The following is a 23,022-nucleotide window of genomic DNA, read 5'->3' on the forward strand; positions in this document are numbered from 1 at the left end:
TTTGGTAAGTGCCTTTTGAATGGTTCCAGCTGCAGCAGCCCTTGGGTTTGAGTGCTTTGTACATCACCTCCATTTATTACCCTTCAGGCAGCCATTCCCCTCATTTTATTCCTCAATTTATTGCGTGTTTACCTGCTGGACCACACTGGGAATGCTGGTCCTTTTCCAATCAATTCTATCATGGAAGATATTGTCAGTGGGACTCTATTAACAAATCCCTCACACTGCAGCCCTGCTCGGGCTGAGACTGCCACGGTTTCCTCAGAGCAAATTAGGCAGGAGAGAGGCTCAGATGCTGTGAGTGGCTCTTGCATAATTTATCACCACCAGGCAGGAAGAATGATGGGGCAAAGCAATGGAGAAAATCAGCTCCTTAACTGTGTTTGAACACCTCCTGGGGAGGGAAAAGATACTTTGCATTGGTTGGATGGACAATTCCAAAGGTCAATCACCCCGCAAAGCACAAGGTTTATCTTCCATGGGCTGCTTTGTCTTCGCAGAGTGGTTTCAAAGACTGTCCAGGGTGTGATTTTTAGGAGGAGCCTCTGTTTGGGGTGGGTGGGCTCACTGTTAAAGCAAACCAGCAACACCCAAAAATTGTTTCTTCTGCAGGCATCTCTCAAGCATAATCATGGGGGACTCTCACGTCCATTTTTCTCTCCCTTTTTGGGCAATCTCTGGAATTTTAACAACAATTAGGTACTTAACAGCTGCTCCCCTGTGAGCAGATTGGAGCAGACAGTTCCAGTCCTTGAATGATCAGGGCCAGAAGATGTTTCTTACTCTTGATGTGTCTGTGACTGCACAGTGCCCCCACCCCCACTGATTCATTCATCTCCTTTGTTTCCATCTCCATGACCTCATTAAGAGCTAAATTTTGGGATTTATTTATAGCTGGAGTTAATTTATTACATTAATGACTAAGACAGCGAGACTCAGCTGAGCATCTCAGATGGAAAATTAAGAGCTTCTATTGTGACCTGCATGATCAAAAAGCTGCTCTTTGTGCCCCAGCCTGAATACTCAGCACCTTGGAGAAGCAGCTTCCACTCAGTTCCATTTAGCTTTATTTATGGATGATGAATATCCAATTCCGTGTCAGCGCACACCTGAGGAGCGAGGGAACAGCTAAAAATGACAAAGCCACTCGCAGCAGGTCAGGCACACCCCTGAGTCCCACACAAGGGAGCAGCGTTTCTGCAGCATAAAGAGATTATTTTCAGTTTCAGACAAGGTGGAAACAAAGTGTGGGTCACTCCAGAGGTCAGAGCTGTGGGATGGGAGACACAGACTGGCAATCAAAGCCGGGGTAGACAAAAGGCACAGCCCTGCTCTCCGTGGATGCCACAACTTCTGCTCCTCTGCAGGGTAATTTGAAATTACTTCTGCTCAAAGGTTTCTGTCTTTATAAAACCTGCTGCACAAACACCAGTCAGCTACACCCAAATGATCAAAACAAGCTAAGGTAAAAGAAGAGTCTACAGAAATTTTAAATAACAGCTTTTTAGGGAAAAAAAAAAAAAAAAAAACCCAAACCAAACCAAAACAAAAAAACCCATTTAAACACCAAACCACAAGTCCATAAATACTGTGTAACACAACTTCTTTGAGGTTTGAGGTCCTGTCCCCACATGCCCACCCTCATTTGAGACAAAGGATATCTGTCTAAAACGTTTACCCAGAAAGAACAAATTAACTTTCTACTTCCATTAATGAAAAATAACACCAGAGTGAGCCTGAGTGAGAATGATCTTAAACAATTAATGTTAATTGCTTGTGCTTGTATGAAAGACCTTGACAAATTCCCAGTAATAGTTTATCCTCCTTCCAGGAGCAGTGCATGCCCTCCCAGGGCTTTAGGAAGGAGATGATGTTAACCCTTAATTAGCCCCATTTGAGGGCTAATTAATGGTGTATGTGAATAAGGGGGAAGAAAAAGTACTTGATAATAATGGTAAAGTACCCAGAAATTGCTTTATTTTTTTTTTTCTGAATTATTTTAACACATTTAAACTTAATTAAAACAACCCCCTAAAAAAAACTTCAGCTACCAGAGGTTTTCTCAGCCAAGATATTAAAGAAAACATCGAATTTCTGTGTAACACAAAGAATGAAAGCCATTCCTGGACTAAATATTGAGATATTGAAGCAGCACACGGGTAATAACATAAAAATTCCTCATGGCCTTTCTGTTCCCTGCCTGCCTGAGCCGTGGTGGAGGAGGAAGCCTATGAGCCCTGGGTGATCCCAGGTACCCCCAGGGCTTCTCTGCTAGGAGATGGAGAGGTTAATAATTTCCCTTTCTCCCAAGTTAAAATAAAAGTGCCAGGATGTGGGAAGTTTTCTGCTGTGAAGATCTGACAGCTGTTTGGGCAGGATCCTGCTTGGGAAGCTTCTGCAGGAGCTTGGCATCCTCAGGGTTCAAAACCATGATGTTGTTTTCCTCTGTGAAAGCAGAAGCTGAGCTCTGAAGGGCCTTTACAAGTTCATGGCTGGATTCAAAGCACGAACATCTGAACTTGTTTGAGAGTGTTTAAATCACACCATGAGCTCAGCCCTGGTTTGGAACAAGCAGTGGAGCCCCTCAGATCCCTTTCCCAATGACAGCAGCGAAGGAAAAATGCTCACAAATCAGCCCTGAAGGCAGTGAGGAGCTCCCCAGCTCAGCTGGGGCCAGCAGGGCCATCACCTCAAGCTCAGAAATTCACCAAATCATAGAATTCCAGAATGGTTTGGGTGGGGAGGGACATTAAGATGATCCAGTGCCACCCCTGACATGGCAGGGACATCTCCCACTGTGCCAGGCTGCTCCAAGCCCATCCAGCCTGGCCTTGGGCACTGCCAGGATCCAGGAGCAGCCCCAGCTCCTCTGGGAATTCCATCCCAGCCCGGATTTCCTTCCCAATGTCCCATCCAACCCTGCTCTGTCAGTTTGAAACTGTTCCCTGTGTCCTGTCCCAAGTCTCTCTCCATCTTTCCTGTCAGTTCCTTCAGGTCCTGGAAGGAGCAGCTCGGTCACCCCAGAGCTCCTCTTCTCCAGCTGAACATTCCCAGCTTTCCCAGCCTTTCCCAGGGTGGATGGCACTGACTTCCTTCCCCAGGCTGGGCCTCTCATGTGCTGAAGCTTTTGGGGCCTTAAAAAAAGCTGTGCTGTGCCCCAAAAGAGCCACTCCTGTAAAAAAAAAAAAAAAAAAAAAAAAAGGGATAACAACCCAAGGATCTGCCTCCTCTCCTGACATTGCCACATGGAGAAAGTCAAGCCTCTCATCAGGCATCCCAAACACCATCTGTCCATGTGGGGAATCCAGGTCTCAGGCTCACTGAGCCTCGTGATGAATGTCCCCTGCTAAAAGCAACAACGCTGCATGGAAGATGATGAATTGGACAATCTGCTTCCCTTAAATCCAGCCTGGTTCCATGGACATGCCAGGCTATTGCTACACACTCTGTAACCCTTGCTTAAAGCCCATATTAACCTCTTATTCAACTAGTAGTTCATTAACCACTGAAAAACAGCTAAAGTGATTGATTTTGGTTAAAATCTTAATTTATTGATGTTTTAATTGGTAAAATAGAAAGTCTGGGCTGTATTAATTTACTCAGAGCTGGCATCAGATGGCTCCAAGTTAAATACTTCTGTAAACCTGAGCCCCTCTCTGCCTCAGCTCCACATCTTTAAGCAAGCAGGAATAATATTTCCAACACAAAAAGCCTATGCATATTCTTTTTGTACAGATATTTGTATATAACCTCAGGAAAACAAAATACATTTATGAAATAGAGGCCATGCAAATGTAGGAAAAAATGCTGAGCAAGACATTTTTGTCCTTCTTTCACTTAGAAACAGCAAAGATATTTTTGGTCCACACATCATTCTGTTCCAACACATTGATTTATTCAATTTGATGAAAATGGAATGGCCAGAACATAATTAATGGTTGAAACTCTTTCTGTTTAACAAATTGAAATACTTTGAATACTAACTAGCCATATGTAAAGCTCATCAATATTAATGATACTTTCTGAAATATATCATCTACTCTTCACGGACAGAAATACGTCTGGGTTTGCTGAGGCACAGAAATGATTAGGGAGGAATTCACAGGGGCTTCTAAATCTCTTGGAATACAAAGCTCCATTTTAAAACTGAATTTTCTGAAAATCTCAAGACACTTTTCCACAGTGTGGATGGCCAAACACCTTCCAAAAGTGGCCTTCAGCCCTGAGTTTGCAATATGACACGACATGAAAGGTCTTAAAATGCCCAGGGAAACAGCCTCTCAAATGAGATCATAAAGAACGTTCATTATTCTGAAATAAGAGCAGGTTAATGCTGAAACCCAGTGCAGAACTGTTCATACTTATCTGTGGGATTCATAGTCCTAAACTTCCTTACAAGGAGAGCTTAAACCACGCACAAGGCTGGATTTCAATACCATGGCGCTCCTTGGCACACAATTTACAAAACTACAAAGTCCAATTTTGCAACAGGAAAGCCCCACAAAAGGAGAAAAGGAATGGGAAAAGAGGCTGCTGGGATGGAACAACAGGACCCCCCTGAAATAATCACAAAGCTGAGATTGTGCCACCCCAACTGCTCCTTCAGGCATGACCAAAGAGGAGTTTATCAGAACAAATTTGAAAGAAAACACAGTCAACTTGGTTTATTCCTTTTTTTTTTTTTTTTGGAACTCCCTACCCAGCATTTGAAAAATTACAGAGAAGATGAGGAGCCCACAACCTTCACACCAAATTTTGCCCGATGAAAAGAGCAGGTTTTTATCCTCATTAACAACACCCAACTCATTTGTATGTGTGCAGGTGCAGTCCTTGGACACAGATGCAGGACATCCTGTTCATGGCAAAGGCACATCATCAAATTATTTATTCAACTCCTCACAAAATAAAAATTATCCAACATTGTTTGAATTCCTTGAGTGACAACTTCAGGCCATCCTGTGATGTCATCAACTGACTTTTCCAAGATTTATTAACCCAGCTTTGTCATTAATTAATTGCCAGTGGAAAGTTTGCTCTTGTTGGGGTTTATACTTTTAATATCTCTCTCTCATCTCAGCTGTTTATTGGATCCAATTTATGAAGGGTGAGAGGAACACGAGTCATTAAATCACCTGGAGGTGCTTCCTGTTTATGAGGCAATAACCATTTTCCTGTGCTAATAAATCCCAGGCCCGCAGCTGAGCATTTATTAGCCAAGCTACAGTTATTGTTGAGTTAATTGGAAGCACCCTGAAGTTGTTACTATAATGAAAATTCCAATGATTAAAGACTGGGGAGAAATCATCTGTTTTAAATGTGGGGGGGGGATGGAAATGGGAAATTGAAAATTGAAAATTGAGGGGTTTGGGCAGTGCCACTGGAGGATTCCAGCACCAAAGGAAAGTGGGGGAATGTGACTCATTCCAAGACCAATATTTGGTAGTGTTTGACATGGAATAGCTCCCTTTTTTTTTTTTTTTTTTTTTCTCAGCAGACAAAACCACTCACGGGCCAACTCTCCTCCTTTCCTCCTCCCCTGAATGCCACCAAGCCCATCTGACACTGAGAGGTGACTTTGTGGTGAAATGAAGGACAGGAAGGGATGAATCCCCTTTTGTGACCCATCCATCACAGAATCCCAGGATGGCTGGAGCTGGAAGGAGCCTCTGGAGATCAGCCCCATAAGGTCCTGCAGAGAAGCAGATTGTTTTGAGCTGACTCACTGCAAATATTCACGAGCAGGATGATGGGCTCTGACCCAAGGGCTTTTGTGCAGAGGTTTTGGGGAGAAGTCACTGAAATTCCTGCGGCCAGCTGGTGGGGCTGCAGCTGGGGGAGCTCCCTGAGCTCTCACAGCTCCTCCGGAGCTCCCCAAACCAGGCACAACAGGGCTGGGCACTGGAGAACACAAGAATTAAGGCTGCATTTGGAAAAATAAATCCCATAACAACAACAGGATCTGGTCTGTGATGACTTAACACTGCTTGTCAGAGAAGCAGGAAGCTCCATCCACATCTTTAATGCTTTTTTTTCTCCTCAAAATATGAGGAAGCAGCTTAACCTTGAAAATACCACTTAGCTCACACACACACGTGGTAATTAATTTTCTACAGAGGCTGAAATCACTTTGCCTAAAGCAAAATCCTTCTGACATTATTAAATGCCACAGTGCAGTTAAAGCACAATTATAAACTAATTCACAGAATAAATCTCATTAGTTTCCTGAGGCCTTCTGAATAAACTGAAAGGAAAACATTGCCACAGTTGACTTTCATCTTTGCCTCCCTGAGCAGATACACAATCAAAAAGCATAACATTTTAATAATTACAGAGGATTAAAAACAGATAGTTTGGGAAAACAGGCATGTAAAGCTGCTGCACACCGAGCAATGGCAAAGTGCTGTCCAGGCAAGAGGGTCCTTGCACTGGCTGTTAAAAGCTTTGCAGAAATCCAGGTATTATTTTAAAAAATCAGAAGATAAGTTATTTCTACAAAGTTCTTTTTTCATGTGAACAATTTAATTATGCAAGAGGCACCTGCAGCAGCCACTGGAGCTATGAGCAGGACCAAGCCCCAGAAATCATCAGGCCAGTGCACAGTCTGAGCACACACATTGAGAAATGTTCCATTTCTCAAGCATGTTTTTGATTTAAAAACACCAGGCTGGCACACAGGCTTCCTCAGCACCTTGAAATGCAGGTCTGCCACCCCTGCCACACACAAATATTATTCTTAACCTGTTCCTCACCAAAGACCTGGCTAGGTGTTGTCCCAGGCAAGGCACAGGCCCTGGCAGCTTTTCCCTGTTGGCAGAAATGGGTCCCCTGTTCTGCACTAACACAATTCCTGCTTGATTGGTGTCTCTGAGACCAGCCCTCGAGCTGCTGAGCATGTCCTTGACTCCCTGAATTTGCTGGGAAACCAGCAGCTACAGAAAGTCAATTACATTTGTGTTTCTCAGGAGGAAAGGTGCTGTCAGTACCAAGGCCTGGGAACGTGTTAGCTGAAAAGGGTGAGTGAATCCAGCATTTCTACATCTTGTTAAATCTGTTCTCATGGAAAACCAAGAACCTGCTGGCTTCAGCACAGCCAATTCAGCACTTTACAAGTGAGGGAAGAAAAAAAGCCCAAACAGAAAGTGTTCTGAGCTTTCAAAAAGTGCTCTTTTTGTTCTCCCAGACAGCCCCAGTGGCAGCCAAGGATGTGCATCCCAGCCCAGGCAGCTGTGCATCCCAGCCTGGAGCAGATTGCATGTTTTCGAGCTGCTGCTTTCCATCTGATTGAATATTCAGATTTGTTGGCACACACCAGCAGCTGAAAACGAGGGGCCTTCCAGAAACTCAACATTTCAAGTCATCAGAGGGCTCTTCAAGTGCAGCAAAACAGAAAGAAACATATGGGGGTGGCAGAGCAGAGCTCAGCGAGTCCTTTCCCTCCCTTCACAGTCCTGAAGCACAAACATTTTGAGAGATGGGGTTTGAAAAAGGGAAACACACCAAGGGTTCCTCTGGTTCTGTGTGCTGGCATGGGAGCACATGTCCCACATGTCCCAGGCAAGGGCTGCTCTGAACTTTGTGCAGCTGAGCTGCTTGGAGCAAGGCTGAAACTCCTCATGCTCAAATTCCCCCGATTCCAAAGGCACGGCATCAGCCCCAAGCTGAATTTTGGGTTTAAAGGTTATCCCAAAAGCAGCCATATGTAAGTCAGAACTTACCATGAACACGGAGGATGGGATCACTTTGATTCAGGGTGACATTTCTCACCACACTCCAGTAATTAGATTAAGTTTCGGGATACAGCTGTCTCGTGCAATTGGAAATTCTCCCTAAGCTGTCATTTACAGGAGGCACTCTTCCATATTTCCCATGTGGTCCTTCATGCCTGTAATTTGAATAAATAATGCTCCTGAAGTTACTTTCAGCCATGGAGTGGTTTGGGAATTATCGCTCTGATCATGTAAAGCCTCTCGTGGTCCTAACGAGCTGTCAAGATTCTGAAGCCAGCAGTGAAAGGAAGGTCAACAGTGGGAGCAAGGAGACACAAAGCTAAGGAACAGATTTTCATGCTGGCACAAAGAGGAGAAACATGAGACATCCTCCCACCTGTTTTTTTTTTTCATGGTATAAAATGCTGCTTTGATTGGTTTTGTCAAAACACCAAGGGAAGATCTAAAAGTGCTTTTGGCCCCAAAAGTGGTGATTTTACAACAATAAAACACTACGTCTGTGTTCACAAGGAGAAAAAGGAGCGTCCAGGACGGGAGATGCTCTGTTTGCAAAGTGGAAAGGACACTGGAAGGAGGCAGGAACTCAGACTTCACCAAATGTTCAGGCAAAGACTTTGCCTGGCAAGCCAAGCTTGGTTGGTTTCACCGAGGTGCCACAGCCAGGGATAGCACAGAGACCTGAAACCTGAGGGACCCCAGTGTCTCATTCTTAACACTGCACTTTTGGATGGTGGATACGAGGTGGTGGACAATCAATCACCAATTCCTTCTGCATTTGTGATTCAATCACAAATTCCTTCTGAATTCCTTCTGAATTTAGGCAGAAGTTTTGAGCAGCACGAGTTCAGGAATTCTTGGGTGGCTCCAGTGTACATTTCCAAACCACAATATCTGCACTGACCTTAAAGTCCCAGGTCGGTGACACCAATCCCACCCAGACTCTTGGTTTGCTGCTGTGGCTGAGGATAACCATTGGGTTTAGGGGATGAAAACCCAAAACTATGAGATAAATCTCACCTCTAATTAAAACGCATCTCAAACACAACTAAAACCTTCAAAGACAGCAATGCCTGAGACTGTTGCTGCCTTGAATTTGGCTCACATTCCCCAAATCTTGGCATTATTTCAGGGCTGGCACTTAATGGGAATTATTTGTCCCTCCAGAGCAATGTGGTCGTGACTCTCCAAGCTTCTGATTTGCATTTAGACTGCAAGGAAAAGAATTTCCTTTGCAGCAGCCATCTCCCAGCCCTTCGCCATGTGAATATTTCCACCCTAATTAATGTCACTTAACGTAAAATATTATTCCATGTTCTGCAGAGTGGCTGTAAATAATTTACTTGTAAAACATGTTGACTTTTCATGAGTTGTTTGTACAGTAAGAACTGCACCATCTAAACTGGAGGAGGAGAGAGGAATCAATCATTTGTAATAATACCCAATAGGAGGTTTACCACATGTTATATCAATTTTTATGGCCGACACAAATAGCTGCAGCCATTACTTTGGATTTTTATTTTCTGAAGGGAATTAGAAATTCACTGTTACCTTCTGCTTCTCTCATGCTGCCCTGGAAATCACACAATTTAAAGGTGTTTGGAGTCTTTTTTACCTGCTAATTAAGGAACTGCATTAATAAAACACCAGTTTAGAATATTCATTACATACACAGTCTATACAAGGCAAAAAGTTGATTTGTGTATAAGTTAATGAGCCCAGAACCAACCAACACCACAGCAAGTAAGTGAAATGGGGTTAAAAAAAAAATCACATGTAAACTTAGTGCTAATTCACTCTCCTCCATATTCTGTGTTACTTTTTACATGCAGTGATGTTTTCAGTATTGATTATTTTCAGTGCATTAACAACTTCCTTTATTTGGTACTACTTAGTTTTGGTATTTAAAGGGGTCTGTGTTAAGCCACCAAAAACCACCCTTGATTCAAAGATATACAAATAAAACCCAGAGGTTTCCTGGCTTGGCGTTTTGCCCTTGGGTGTGTATTTCTGGTCCCCAGATGTTCCTGCGCCTGCTGTAAAGGTGCATCCAAAGCTCTGGTGCCAGCATGTGTCTGACAGGTCCCCTCCTTGGGCACACAGAGATTTTCTGGCACAAGCATTTCATGCCTGCTGAAGTCAGAGAGCAGGGCAGAGGCATGGAATGGGCAAGGAGTAAAGCAGAGAGGGATGAGTCTCACCACACTGAGCCCAAAAATTCTGCCAAAGCACTGTTTGTGAGAGAAGAAGGGATAGAGGAATCAGAATAGGAAAAAGAACAAGGAAACCAGAAAAGGAAACAGTAAAAATACAAAATTTGAATTGCAAAGCTGGATTGACCTCTCCCTGTTCAAGCTTGCCAAAGAAATGAAAGGCTGCCCTTGTGGCATGGTTGTCCTCTGAGAGCCACCAGCCACTGAAGGACAGCTCAGTTTAGCCACTCATCACCCCCCAGAGCTCCTGTTCTCACCCTGCATGTCCTGTTCAAGCCCCAAAACGGGGCAGAGTAAAGTAACTCCGTGAAATCTCTGTCACTTCCAGGGAGAAAGGGCCCTCTGGAGGCTGATCCCCTTGGGGATGTCACAGCGGTGCGTACCAGGCGCGCTTTGATAAATGCAATGCAGAACCCAGGTTAAAGAACAACCCACTCTGTGTGTTTTCTATTCTGCAGTCAAGGTGGAAACTTCCACAGCAGATTTTCGCCTCAGTTCCAAGCCTGGAGCAGAACTCATGGGCATTAGGGCATACAAAGCAAGGAGCAATTTGGGTCTCTCGCCCCAAATCCCACTTTCCATCCCATTGTTCTGCTGTCCATCAGAGGCCACATTCCTGCAAGTCTAAGAGCAAAGAAAAGAGCAAGTCCAGCAGCAAAGAAACCTTTTCTCTCCCCTTTTTGCAGCAAAGGAACAGATAAGCAGGGAATTCTGCTGTACACGGAATTTGTGACATTTAGCATGCAGAGGAGCAGGTATTTATCAGCCAGCTCATCAGCTCGGTGTCAAAATGTTTGTCATCAAACAAACACAAACCAGAGGCACAAAAGTGCAGCTGGAGATGAATCACCAATACCTTTCTGTGCTCTGATCAATACTTCTGCTGTGGTGAAATATGAGAGCAACAAAGACTGATGTTGGAACTGTAATTGAAACACGAGAACTCCAACAAAACCTTTCCGCTTGGAATATTTTAGAATGCTCCTCAAATTCTCACTATAGGTAAACGTATTGTCGCCCTGACAATTGGCATAAATTTAAAAGAGATTTTTATCTCTTTCGATGCTTAAGGCATCATTTGATCCAAATTTCCCTGACGTTTTCCCCTTTTCCAGCATGATTTTAGAGGCCTCAAGTGACTGCAGTGTGACCAGCATGGAATCAAGAATGTGCCTGATAAATAATAGCTCTGTTCTCAAAAATTAATGAACAATATCCCTATAAACACACAATCTCTCCAGAATGACACTGGATTGTGATTTTCCCACTCTCACTCCCTGCATTCTTGCACGAATTTACATAGGATGATAAATTATTTAGAAATCCATTTCAACTACAGAAAATCCAGTTTACCCATTACTTATAAAAAGCCATTACAGCTACTTAAGTTTTCTATTACAGCCAATTTAATTTATTACAAAATAGCGAGTCCATAAGATTTTGATCTATCATAGGTACCGAGAGATAATGGAACACTGGAGGATATTATGACCATGAAACATGAAGAAGAAGGGAAAGAAGTCATTCCATTTATAGTGGAAAGTAAACATCTGAGATAATAAACTGGCCAATGCAACCAGGCTGAGAATTGGAAATGGAACAGAAGAAGAAGAAGAAGAAGAGGGATCCCATTTTTAAAGGCTTATTGGTTATTTATGTAGATGCTACAAGTTATAAAAGGAAGAAAAACGATCTTGTGATAAAAGCTGCTTATTGGAACTAAATCTGAATTCCCATCCTGACTGCTCCAAGATGAGGCTGTGGAAGTTCTGTCAGGTGCCTGTGCTAAAACTCCCTGGCCATAAAATGGGAAGAATATTTCTTTCTCTGTCCAACTTCCCCTCCCCTGCCTATTTCCATTGGCACAAAGGCAGCTGATGTCTTCCACAAAGACAAAATAATGGCCCCTGGTCTTTGGAGAAGAGTTTTTCATCTTTATTTGCACTTCTATGAATTGCTCTTTAGTTTCTTCTAGAGATTAACACACAGGAGTTTACCTCAGCCTGCCATCACACTCTTTAGAGCATTTTCTAAAATTCTCAGATAATTCCAGGAGATTTAGGGATGTGGCATTTCTAAACTGGTGCCTGGTGACAGTGTCACCATGGCAAATTGTCCTCCCTTCCAGTGGGATGGGACTTAAATATGGAAAAGGGGTGAGTTTGGGTGAAGGGGTAAAAAAAGCACAAAGCACTGCAGGTTTCCTTCTCCACTGATTTTCTGTGAAGTTTTTCAAGTCCTATATTTGATTTTGCTGCCCTGCTGTATCAGTTTTTTGGGCCTGATGGTGATTTCCTCTTGAGCAGATCCTTGACTCTCCTCAGGAAAAAAAAAGCTGAGTTTGTTTGTGTCACCCGACACCAGGCAATTGCCAAGTTAGAGAAATAATGTTATTTTAATCAAACCACCAAACCAGATTGAAGCCAACAGCTGTAACAATGAAAGGAAGCTGAAAACCATTATCCAATTTACCAGGCATCAGTGAGCAGCTACAACTCCGAGCTGCACTCCTGCAGCTTGGCTTTAACTCCTGGTAAAGAATTCCCTGCTTCATTGCTGATGATCCAAGAAGGGCAAATTGCTTTGCTTTTCTTTAAAAATCACATGCTGGAAAAGGAAATGAGGCAAAAAGTCAAAGGCAGCATCTGTATGTCTTGCAGTATCACTAAGGAACATCCTGTAACTCTGCTCCTGCTGATGGCTTTTCACTTAAACACAAAGCCCTGCTGATGGTGTGTGATGCTTCGTGTTCCTGATTAGCTGGAAAGAAATAAAACATTTATCTTCATCTTCAGATCTTTATCTTTAGGAGTTAATTCTGTTGCTGTCTAGGTTTTCGGGGGTGGGGGGGGAAATGTTGTTCTTAAATTCAGGCTTTGAATTAGTTGTCCTGGAGGAAAATGGGAATATTCACTCTCTTCAGATTAAAATGTTTGCATGACTGGAATATTTCAGTTAATATTTTATGATTTAATAGTGTTGCCTTTCAATTGTTACCTGGACACAGGAGCCTTTTCAGTGGGTGGCTGCATTGCACCAGGAGCTATAAAAACACAAATAGACCAAAAATACAGACAGAGGAGCAGTTTCTGAAGGGTTTTCCCCCCCAGGATCATGCAGTTTAAAAATGATGCCAGTGTTTCAACCCCTACTGGTGCATCTCAGTCACCCGAGAATCCTTCCTATGCTCCATCAACAGGAACAATATTGTACTCAGTCCCCACACCAATGAAAGGATGATGGGATTTCAGTGGACTCCCTTTCACTTCTGCAACCCTCTGCCAGCACCCAAAGCCAAATACCCACTGAACGTGGCACCAACAGCCAGACAAGAACTGCCAGAAACAACTCATCCCTAAATACCTGATTTTCAAATATTCCAGAGGAAATATCCACTGGGAGCAGGGGCCTTCCTGGAAGGAAAACACACAGCCATGAATCTGGCTCGTGACCTGACGCAGGTTGTGGTATGCAAGCTGAAGTATTGATGTGGATTTCCTCCTCTGATGCCCAGTTTTAATTCAGAAAAGCTGATGTGAGCATCTCCTTGACAAGCAATCCACAGGGAATCAATATATTTTTAAAAATTCATTCTTCATACAGTCCAGCTTGGCAAAGAAGATTAATTTTACTTCTTCACCTGCCAAGGAAGTTGCCATCATTCCAGGCTAATGCTGATGCCATTATATGAAATTTGGCCCTTTGGCCCTTTTTCTTATATCATTGAAAATAATTAATCAACATGTTTGCTTACACATGGCAACTTGCCAGAGCAGGCAGAGAAATTAAAAGGCAAAAGGTCATTCCACAATAGTTTACATACTGTAGAATATCCATTTATTTTATTTGTCTTTGTGGCCCAGCTGATTTTATTTTATTTGTCTTTGTGGCCCAGCTGATTTTATGATTGCAGTTTACAAGGGCAGATTGGAGGCAAAAATTCAGGATCTGACAAGATGCAATTTTTCTCTCCAACTGTCTTTAAAATGCCTAACAGGTGTTTTAGTTTTTTAATAAAACAGAGCTGTTTTCAATGCTCAGCATGATTTTCGTGATGACACTTTGGGGATGGCCCTTTCCAGAGGGTCCCTCCTTGCCTTGAAGGAATCTGTCCCCCATTTTTCCCCCAGGCAGCCCCAATGACCATTCATCCACCCATTAATTCCCCCCAGAAGAGCTGTGGGACATAAGAAGGGATATTTTGCTGTTGGCTGGTGGTATGGACAGCCCTAAGTCTGCCAAACACTCCTGGAGGGCTTAATCCAAATCCCTTTTATGGTCCAGGAGAGATGGAACTTCACATGTTGAGCAAGATCTGAAGGCCCCAGCCATGAAAATCATGAATATTCCATAAGCAAAGTCTAGGAATTATATATTCTTTTTTAACAATGAGCTTGAGAGTCTGCTGGGAAGCCTCTTAAATTAGTCCTAAACTCTATCGACACTTCTAGAAAGAATCTTCTTTCCAGATTCCTATTGGTTTAAAGTGAACACAACCATCATCTCCTGACTCTTGGGTTTCCAAAGGAGCAGCTTCCCATGTGGAAAACCCCCAACTTCTCCTCTGCAGAAGTCTCAGGACTCACCACACTTCAGAATTCAGAGCTGACATCACAACAAGGCACCAAAGTGTAAACTTTAGGCCCCTGAAATTTATTTTCCATGGCAGTCGCAGGGACAAAGCTCCAGACATCTGAAAAGAAAAGCTGCCAGAGAAAACCCTCTTTTGCAGCTACCCCCTGCAAGCAGCAGCTCCATTCCCCACTTCCAGCAGAGGTTGTGTCAGCCACTGATTTTAACTCACACCAGGAAGAACACGTTGGGATGCTGCAACAAAAGCAGCTGATTGTACCTTAAAAAAAAAAAAAAAAACCACTTAAAAGGGAGAGAGAAAAGGGTTTGAATGCTCCGAGCCCAGAGTGGGTCTAAACTTAAAAGAGAGAAAAATCAGCTTATTGCAAAGTTGCCCACTTTAATCTCCCTGAATTGGTTTGAAATATGTCTTTACAGTGAAATACAGGGGTTTGTGTGCAGTAATTTCTGCGCTGGGGGGATCCTCCTTTCCTTGCCTTTTTTTGCTTTTTTGTCAGTTGAACTTGCTTTTAGCAATTTGCTCCCATCTCATGATCACTGGAGAAAGGGCACCCTCTGACCCTTGCTGAGAAACCACAATTCCCAGGAATTAAGTACAAAAGGTTTCTAAATTGGCTAAGCTCTTCTCATCCAGTAGCTTCAATTTCTTGAATTGAAAGCAAGGGCCAATACACAGCAAACGTCTTGAAACATCCAGGGTTCACTCAGGATCATGGAATGGTTTGGACTGGAAGGGATTTTAAATCCCATCCAGTTCCACCCCAGCTCTGGGCAGGGACACCTTCCACTGTCCCAAGCTGCTCCAAGCCCCTCCCCTTCCCTTTTTTCCCTTTCCTTTCCCTTGCTATTTCTGCAAAAATTTTTTTTTAAAAAGCAAAAAATTTCATCTACCACTGCACCCAAGATAACTTCCTCTGCAGAAAATCTTCACACAGACAGGCTGGTTTCATGTTTGTATCACGTTCAACACTATTGGTCGCATCCTCACAGGGATTTTTATTTAAGAAATAAAAGCACAGATTAACAATAAAAAACTCTCCAGCAGTGAGAAGTGGTTGAAAAGTTATTTGCCTGGAGCCTGTATCTTACTGATATTTTAAAATGCCATTCGAAGCTCTCAAAACATGTATGGAAAACACATGGAACTTTTTTCTCTTTTCTGGAAAAAGTGAACCCAAATAGAATAAAATATTTTGATCATTTGCTCAGTTATAATCTTATTCTTAAATAAATTTTTAGAACTGCCTGACACATAGAATTTTTAAAATTCAGGCCTTCCTTGGCAGTACATTAAATGTCTGATTTATCCCAGTGTTTTGGGAGCATTTTGGGAAGCAGGGCTGGGGAGTTTTCCATGCAGAGGCATTCCCTGCCTATGATTCCTCATCCTGAGCAACCTGAGGGTGGCCCAACAGGTGTTTCTCAGTTCCCTCCTACAAGAAAGGGCAGAAATTCCATTGTGCAGCAGCTCTTTCTTCCCCAGCCCATTTCCTAAAGCTTCTCACATGATCTCCATCCTTTCCTCTACTTTACATGCCCATTTTATGGCTGGGGAAGCTGAGGCAATGAATATTTGGTGACCTGATTGCCTTTAAATTGGCAGCAGGAAGAGTCAGGAACTCCTATTTTACAGTGCTCATTCCCAAATAAAGCCTTTTTCTGTTAAGCCCCATATCAATTCCAAACCTGCTTTAAAAACCCTTTATTTACTAGTCTTTAAACTGTGAAACCCCCACTTATTAAGCATCTAATACTTGGTTATTCTCAAAGCAAAGGAAGAGAAACCCAGGCCAGGAAAATTTTGGACTTGTTTTTGATATTTAAATGTCAGACTCTCAGATCTTTTCTCCATTTCACTTCTGCAAAACTCCTTTTGCTCAGGCTCTGGTGCTGCCTTTGGGAAGGTGCGAGTTGCTATGGCAATCCCCATCTCCAGGCAATGCACCACGGGCACTACACATTCCCTGGGGGATTCCTGGCCAGCAGGATGGGTTTGGGGGCTGTAAACACATCCAGGCATGAATTGCACTCAGTCTTAAAGGCAGGACAAGATGAAGGAGCAGCCCAAAAAATCAAGAATAGGAAACCAGAACAGGAGAAGAGCTGGAAGGAGAAGCAGAGCTGCGCTTGGGGTTTGAGACCTCTTGCAAAGCAAGACTTGGATTCCTGAGCTGGTTTGAAGTTCAGTTGCATCTCCAACAGTGGATTAGCTCAGCTCTTCATTAACCTCCTCTGTTTCCATGTGGGGCCCACAGTAAATAACTCCTCAGTGAGTTATGGAGCAGCTGATCCTTCCCAGCTCCTGTTCTGCAATCCTACCTCTGCTTTTCATCTCTCTTACAAGAAATCTTGGTTTAGGGGCTTTCCCCCTCAAAAAAGTGTTGCTTTTTCCAGCTTGGATTTTCCTCCCATCCTGAAGCTTTTCTGTTCCTCCCCTTGTCCTGATCTCCTTCCCACCCCTTGTCCCACTCTTCCCCTGATCCAGCACACCTCCTTCCCCCCTTACACAGGCCAGATGTATTTGAATTCTCTCAATAATTAAATAGTAATAATACAAAAAAAAAAAAATCTGACCACACTTGTTTCCTTTGCTAATGCCTCATTTCCATTTCTTTTGGAAATTCCTGCAGATTTGTTTGTTCCTGCTCTTCCAGATCAGCTGTGTGGAGAGGAACTGCTCCTGCTGTCCTTTTCTCTTCCCCGTACATCCTGTCCCTGGGGAAGCTCATTCAGAAGCACCAGCTCAGCTCTGCTGACAGCTTGCAGACCTGCCTCTCCCCCTAATGAAAATTACATCAGCTCTAATGATTAAATCTCTTTGGGGATGGAATTTTCAGAACTGGTTATTTGCTTGGAAACAGATTAACAGATATTTGCCTGCCCATCACAATCCCTGGGTATAAATTACTTGTTTGAAATCAATGACTGGTGAGTGCTTAACATACAGCATAACCCCACTGTGACGTGGTTCATGACTTAACCACCAGGACCTAGAAATACAGACTCTTTACAAAGAATATCTTGCTCATCTTTGGTGTATTCCAAGCGTACAGATTCCATAAAAGAAAAAAAAAGCGCATGAGGATTCCCTGCGTATTGTCCATGAATTTGAACAAATCTAATATGTTTCCAGTGCCATTTCTCTTCCTAAACAAGGCTGACATTTATTTGCTTAAATATCCAGGAAGAATTTAAACCTCACTTGGCTGTTCCACCAGCAGAACGAGGGCAAACACGTGTTTAATTGTGCAGCGACATTTGCATGCCTGGAATACCCAACCAGCTTCCATGATTTCAGATCAAACAGCACTGAGCCAAATTCTTTCTCTGTAATATTCCACCACCCTGGTGATGCAGCCAGTTCATACATCATCCTACCTATTTTCACTGCTGATCTAAAGAAGATTTTTGTTAACATTGTGTGAATAATCAACCCAGATGCGGAGGAGAATGACTGTGCTGCTAAAAGGGAGCAAAGCAGAGTCTCTCTCTAGAGCACTAACAAGTGTTGGGTCAGATCTGTGATCCTTCCAGGTGGAGTCTCTCTGTGGGATTCCCGCCTGCCTTCACACACATTTTCAGATGAAACAAGACTCCAGACATTTGAAATGGGATAAAAACCACACCCATGAGAAACAGTCCTTCTCAACATTATTTATAGTCCCTAGAATAAACAAGCCAGCACAGGGAGTGTGGTTTGATGTTGCACAGCAGCTAGAGGTGAGAGCACCACCTGAGCTGAGAAAACAATGGGAGAAGAAGCATTCAGCATTAATTCAGAAGAAATCAGCAGAGAGTTAATACAGTGCTCTCATTTCTCTGTGGAACCTGACAGTACAGTTGTGGTGAGGACACACACAGGGTGCATTTCTTACTGTTTGATAGACCTCCAAAAATCAGCAGGAGTTTTGTTGCAGAGCAACCCTTGCACAGCAATAAAATTTGCTTCAGCCTCCACTTTCCCCCTCCCTCACCAGCTGTTTCATCTCCAGAGCAGCACATCAATATCTGCATTTCAGTCCCTGGCTGCAGGGGTGCATTTATTGTCTCAACATCAATCAACTTCCTACTCACCAAAATTAAAGCAGCTCCTTCCTTTTGATTTCTATTTCCTCAGCCACTCTATCCCCTGCTTCTCCTGCTGGATCCTCCCGTGCATCCCTGGGCTCCAGGAGATGATTGCAGTTTTTCTGGGGGGAAGGAGCTGATTAATCACGGCCAGTTCTTCGTCCCCTCCTCTAAACACCAAGAGGAACTGCATCCACCAGAGCTGAAGAGCCTTTTCTTCAGGCAGGTCATCACCAGATCAATTGCTGCTTTCTTTGATCACCAATCACCCTCAGATTGCACAAATCACTGGTTTCACCCAACTTGCATCTGCTACAATGCAACAAAATACCTCCCTCTCTTTGGGTTTTTGTCTCTATTTCTATCTTGTTTCTCTATTTCTGTTTTATTTCTTGGGGCCCTGTTTTGTTTCTCACCATTTCACACAGCTCAGTATTGCACAGGAGGCTCAAACCAGGCCATGGATTTTACAAAGTTTCCTTTGCTTCCAGGGGACACTTATTAATTGGAAGGCTTTCAGCACCAGTTGCAGTTGTGCCAAAAAACTGGAAAATTATAAATACTGGGAGATTAAATCTACCTTTCACATCTAAGGGAGTCAGTCTTTTGATACTTCCTCAAGCCCTGTGCTTTAAATCATTAATTTAGAGTTCAAAAACCTACTGCTGAAATATCCCCCTAATAAAACATCCTAAAGCAAATGGGTGGAATTGAAATGGTGCTGTTAAACTTTATCGTGCCCCAGGTGCTTTGTGACTCACATGGATTCTGACCGAGTGTCACAAATTTACAGGACGTGTCACACATTTATTCTACTTTGTCACTCAGCTCCTGCCAGGTGCCACTTAGGCCCTCTGTGTGTCACACTTTTATTGCCACTTGTTTGGCTTTGTTTCATCAACCATTCAGGGGCATAATCTACTGCATATGGCAGAGCAACACAAATACAAATTAGAAAGGATTTTTTTTTCTTCTTCTTACCTGACAAATATTTGAGCTCCAGAAACCTCTCCACACTTTGAATCACTCCGTCTTAAAAATGTATTACCAAGGATAAGTTCAGGTGACTTTGAGCCTGCAAACAACAACCCCGTGAACTCTTGCAGGGAAGTAGAAAAGGAAACCTGGAAAAAGTACAGCTGTAATTTAATATATCAAATAGGCACGATTTTTGTATTTCTGTTCTAAAATGCAAGCCCCACATTTGATGAAATAATGTATAGTAAAAAACCTAATAAAAACCTACAAAAGCTAAATGAAACAATGTATATACATGATAAAAAGACCTGCAAAACCCCCTCACTAGTACAAGGCATAATTGGCACCCAGGACTCAATCACTTTCTTCATCAAGTGCTTGGCTCTGGAAAGGCAGTGACAGAATCCAGGCCACAAATCAGTTACATTGCTAATCCCTGACAAGTTTCACCTGCATGAGATGGTTCCATACATTTTTATTTATTTATTAAGTGCTTACACGTTTCCTGATTTCAAAATCAATTCTTCATTATTTCCCTGCCTGGGCAATACAAATGAAGAAATGTGTGACTGGTGAATAGTTCCCAAGATTAAAGAGGTGGAATGAAGGCCTGGATTAGCAGCCTTAATGAAGTTTTGGGCTCTGGAAATAAATTAAAGCAGCTTTCTGAAATATTCGCTGTGTACAGCAACCTGCAGATTTGATGTGGAGGTAGACAAAGAACCTCTGCCAAGGTGAGGGATAAGTCCAGCCAGCTCGGGGTTCCCAACAGAGGTGAGGTGAGCCCTAAATCCACGAAATCCTCTCAGATATTCTGGAAAGAACTCCAAGCTCCCCCTGAAGCTGTTCCTGCCTCTCACATTCCATCACTGCCCATAATTTACAGTTCTAGGCAGGTCACCCATCCGGGCTAAGCCTGAGGAGGAAGAACTCCAGTTCCAGGCAGGTTTTGAGGCGGATTCCGTGTGGGAACTGCACTCCAAACACTTGTTAAACCGGAGAGAAGCCGCAGCAGCCCCAGAGCTGGGAAGCAGCAGTTTTTAATTGCCTCCCTCTCAATGTGCTGAGAGCAGCTCCCAGTCAATATAAACACTATAAATACTATAAATCCCAAGACACCACCCCTGGCAGACCCTTTTTGGGGCAGGACAGAAATACAGCAGCCAAAGTGCCACCACCCTTGGTTTCCATATCCCACTGCCACAGCTTAAATTCTCCTGAGCTTCAAACAAGCTCTGCTGGGCAGAAGTCAGTAAAATCAATAAAATCAAATGTGAGCAGCCACCAGGGCTGATGAGCACCTGTGTTTCTGCTGCTCCCTGTCTGATGTAGCATTCCCAAGGAAATCCAAAGGCAGGGTGTTCCCCAAGGGAGGGGTTGTCTGTTCTCCTGCTTGTGTGATGCTGAACATTGCCTACATTACACACGCAGGCATTTGTCAGTGTTACTTTTATTGACACCAATTAGGCCTTTATTACATTTTCTGAGATTCATTATGTGCAGTAATTAATATACCCTGGCTACCATTCACATCAGCATCTGTTTAACATTTGAGGAGGAAGTGAACTAAAAATACAAAGGGAAAGCACCAAGCAAAAAACAAATCCCACACCTAGGGAAAAAAACACAAAGCAGGCACAGAGGTACCTCCAAGACAAATGAGAATACTTAACTTGGCACAAAGAAAAGTCATTTTAAAATATTCTTTCACTAAGTTTGACTCCCATAAAATACGTGCAGAGTTTTTGCACTTTTAGCCATGTAGTTACTGAGCCCCAAATTAGATAATTATCTGAACTTCTATTAACATGTGCATATTTTGCTGCTTTTGAGGTAACTCTTGAGGAATTGTTCAATCTCTTCTTCTGGCTCCTATGACTGCAGTTCCTCATCTTCCCTTTTGATCCTGGCCTTCTATCCCATACATTTCCAGGGATGATGAAGTGCCTTTTAATATTCCCCATGAATCCAGCATGAAAAGCTTGCTGAAATTAAGACTATTCAAGAAAGCACTGACACTTTAATTGTGAGCAGATCTTTAAACTTGCTTAATTACCATTGGAGACTTGCACAAAACCAGAACCACTTGTCCTGTGCCTTCAAAAGAGTTCATTATGCACAAGTTCTCTCCAGAAGTCAAACACAGACATTAAAGAATGCCAATGTTTTCTTCATGGCAGAAGAAATTATTATGTAACAGTTTGTTTGCCTTTTTTTTTTTTTCCTTTGAATCTTAAGCCTTTGACTATCTTCTCTCACTGAGATTAAAATTCACATTTCACTGAAACATCCTGCCTAGGTTCAATGCCAGTTTGGGCTGATTTTCAGGAGCTGGCTCAGATTTCCCTGTGATAAAACCTCCTTCCCTTCCATGCCAAAAAGACATTTATTTTCCCTAACTCTTGGGTGCCCCAATCTCGCTTTGGGTTCATTGAGCTTCCACGAAGACGTGGGAAGAACATTTTCCTCATCAGTATCCAGGGACAGCAGTGAGAGGATGCTGAGCTGCTTCCCTGCAGGAATTTATTCCTTCCCCTCAGAAAGATGCTTTTCAGTTTCAAACAAAAATGGGTTTGTCAACTGGATGGATTTGGTAGTTCGATAAATGTGTTTTATCAGTGGAATGGATTGGGGTGTTTGCATTTTTGTCACCACCATCTCAATCTGTCCTGCCCATAAAACACATTCCATCAGTGCTGTGGGCCACCACGCTCACAGTGTGTGTTTTGTCAACAGCCTAAATCCATCCTGTCAACAAAATCCTCTCAGAAGGAAAATAACTCAATCTCTTCTGTCAACCTCACGAGGAAAATCTTGGTGTTTGGAGTATGAGAAACAAAACCAAACCCCACAGGCAATGTATTTTCAGGACTAAATAAGAAAACCACAAAATATCCATTAGTTTAACATAGGTAAATGATAACAGTGAGAAAATTAAATAACATATTCATATTTCCTGGTGGGAGTGGGATGTGATCCTGGAAATTTCTGAAGTTTCCACCACCCAGAACCGAATTGAACACCTGGATCCCAGAGATGCCAGATACTGAGTTTTATATTTCTTAAGAAAACTCAAAGGCTTAGTAGGCAAAACACAAAACTTCATAGAAGATGAAGACAGAGGAAGCTGGTTTCTCTTGCTGACAGGAACATCACAGCAGTAGAAACATAAAATCTATTGTGGCCTCCTGTAACTTAAAAATTAAAATGATTGATCAACTGTTCCACTCAGTCATGGTTATTCCCTCTCTGCCTTGGTTGGCTGCAGCTTCCTGCAGATCCTTTGTACAAGGTGGCCTTTCCTTCCCCCTTTTCCCTCTCCATAATATAAATTAATCTCCAAAATATATTAAAATAGCCTCAAACAAGATTGCAGAGGATTAGACTCAGTCGGATGCCTCTGAGTCCTTTATTCACCCCAAAGACCATGTCTCCTGGTCACTCTC

The 23,022-nt window shown here is 42.9% G+C and overlaps 1 long non-coding RNA gene across 1 annotated transcript in view; it reads right to left on the reverse strand.

Moving 5' to 3' along the window:
• LOC121352742 overlaps positions 1-23,022 on the reverse strand; it is a 42,870-nt gene that overhangs the window by 11,653 nt on the left and 8,195 nt on the right. Inside the window, exons 2-4 of the long non-coding RNA XR_005954989.1 lie at positions 19,580-19,722; positions 18,605-18,720; positions 7,716-7,882 (exon numbers count right to left, since the gene is read on the reverse strand). This is a non-coding gene — a long non-coding RNA (uncharacterized LOC121352742). The remainder of the gene's footprint in view (positions 1-7,715; positions 7,883-18,604; positions 18,721-19,579; positions 19,723-23,022) is intronic.

This window comes from Pyrgilauda ruficollis, unplaced genomic scaffold, assembly GCF_017590135.1.
Source record: "Pyrgilauda ruficollis isolate IOZ18807 unplaced genomic scaffold, ASM1759013v1 scaffold195, whole genome shotgun sequence".
NCBI classification, from domain to species: Eukaryota; Metazoa; Chordata; class Aves; order Passeriformes; family Passeridae; genus Pyrgilauda; species Pyrgilauda ruficollis.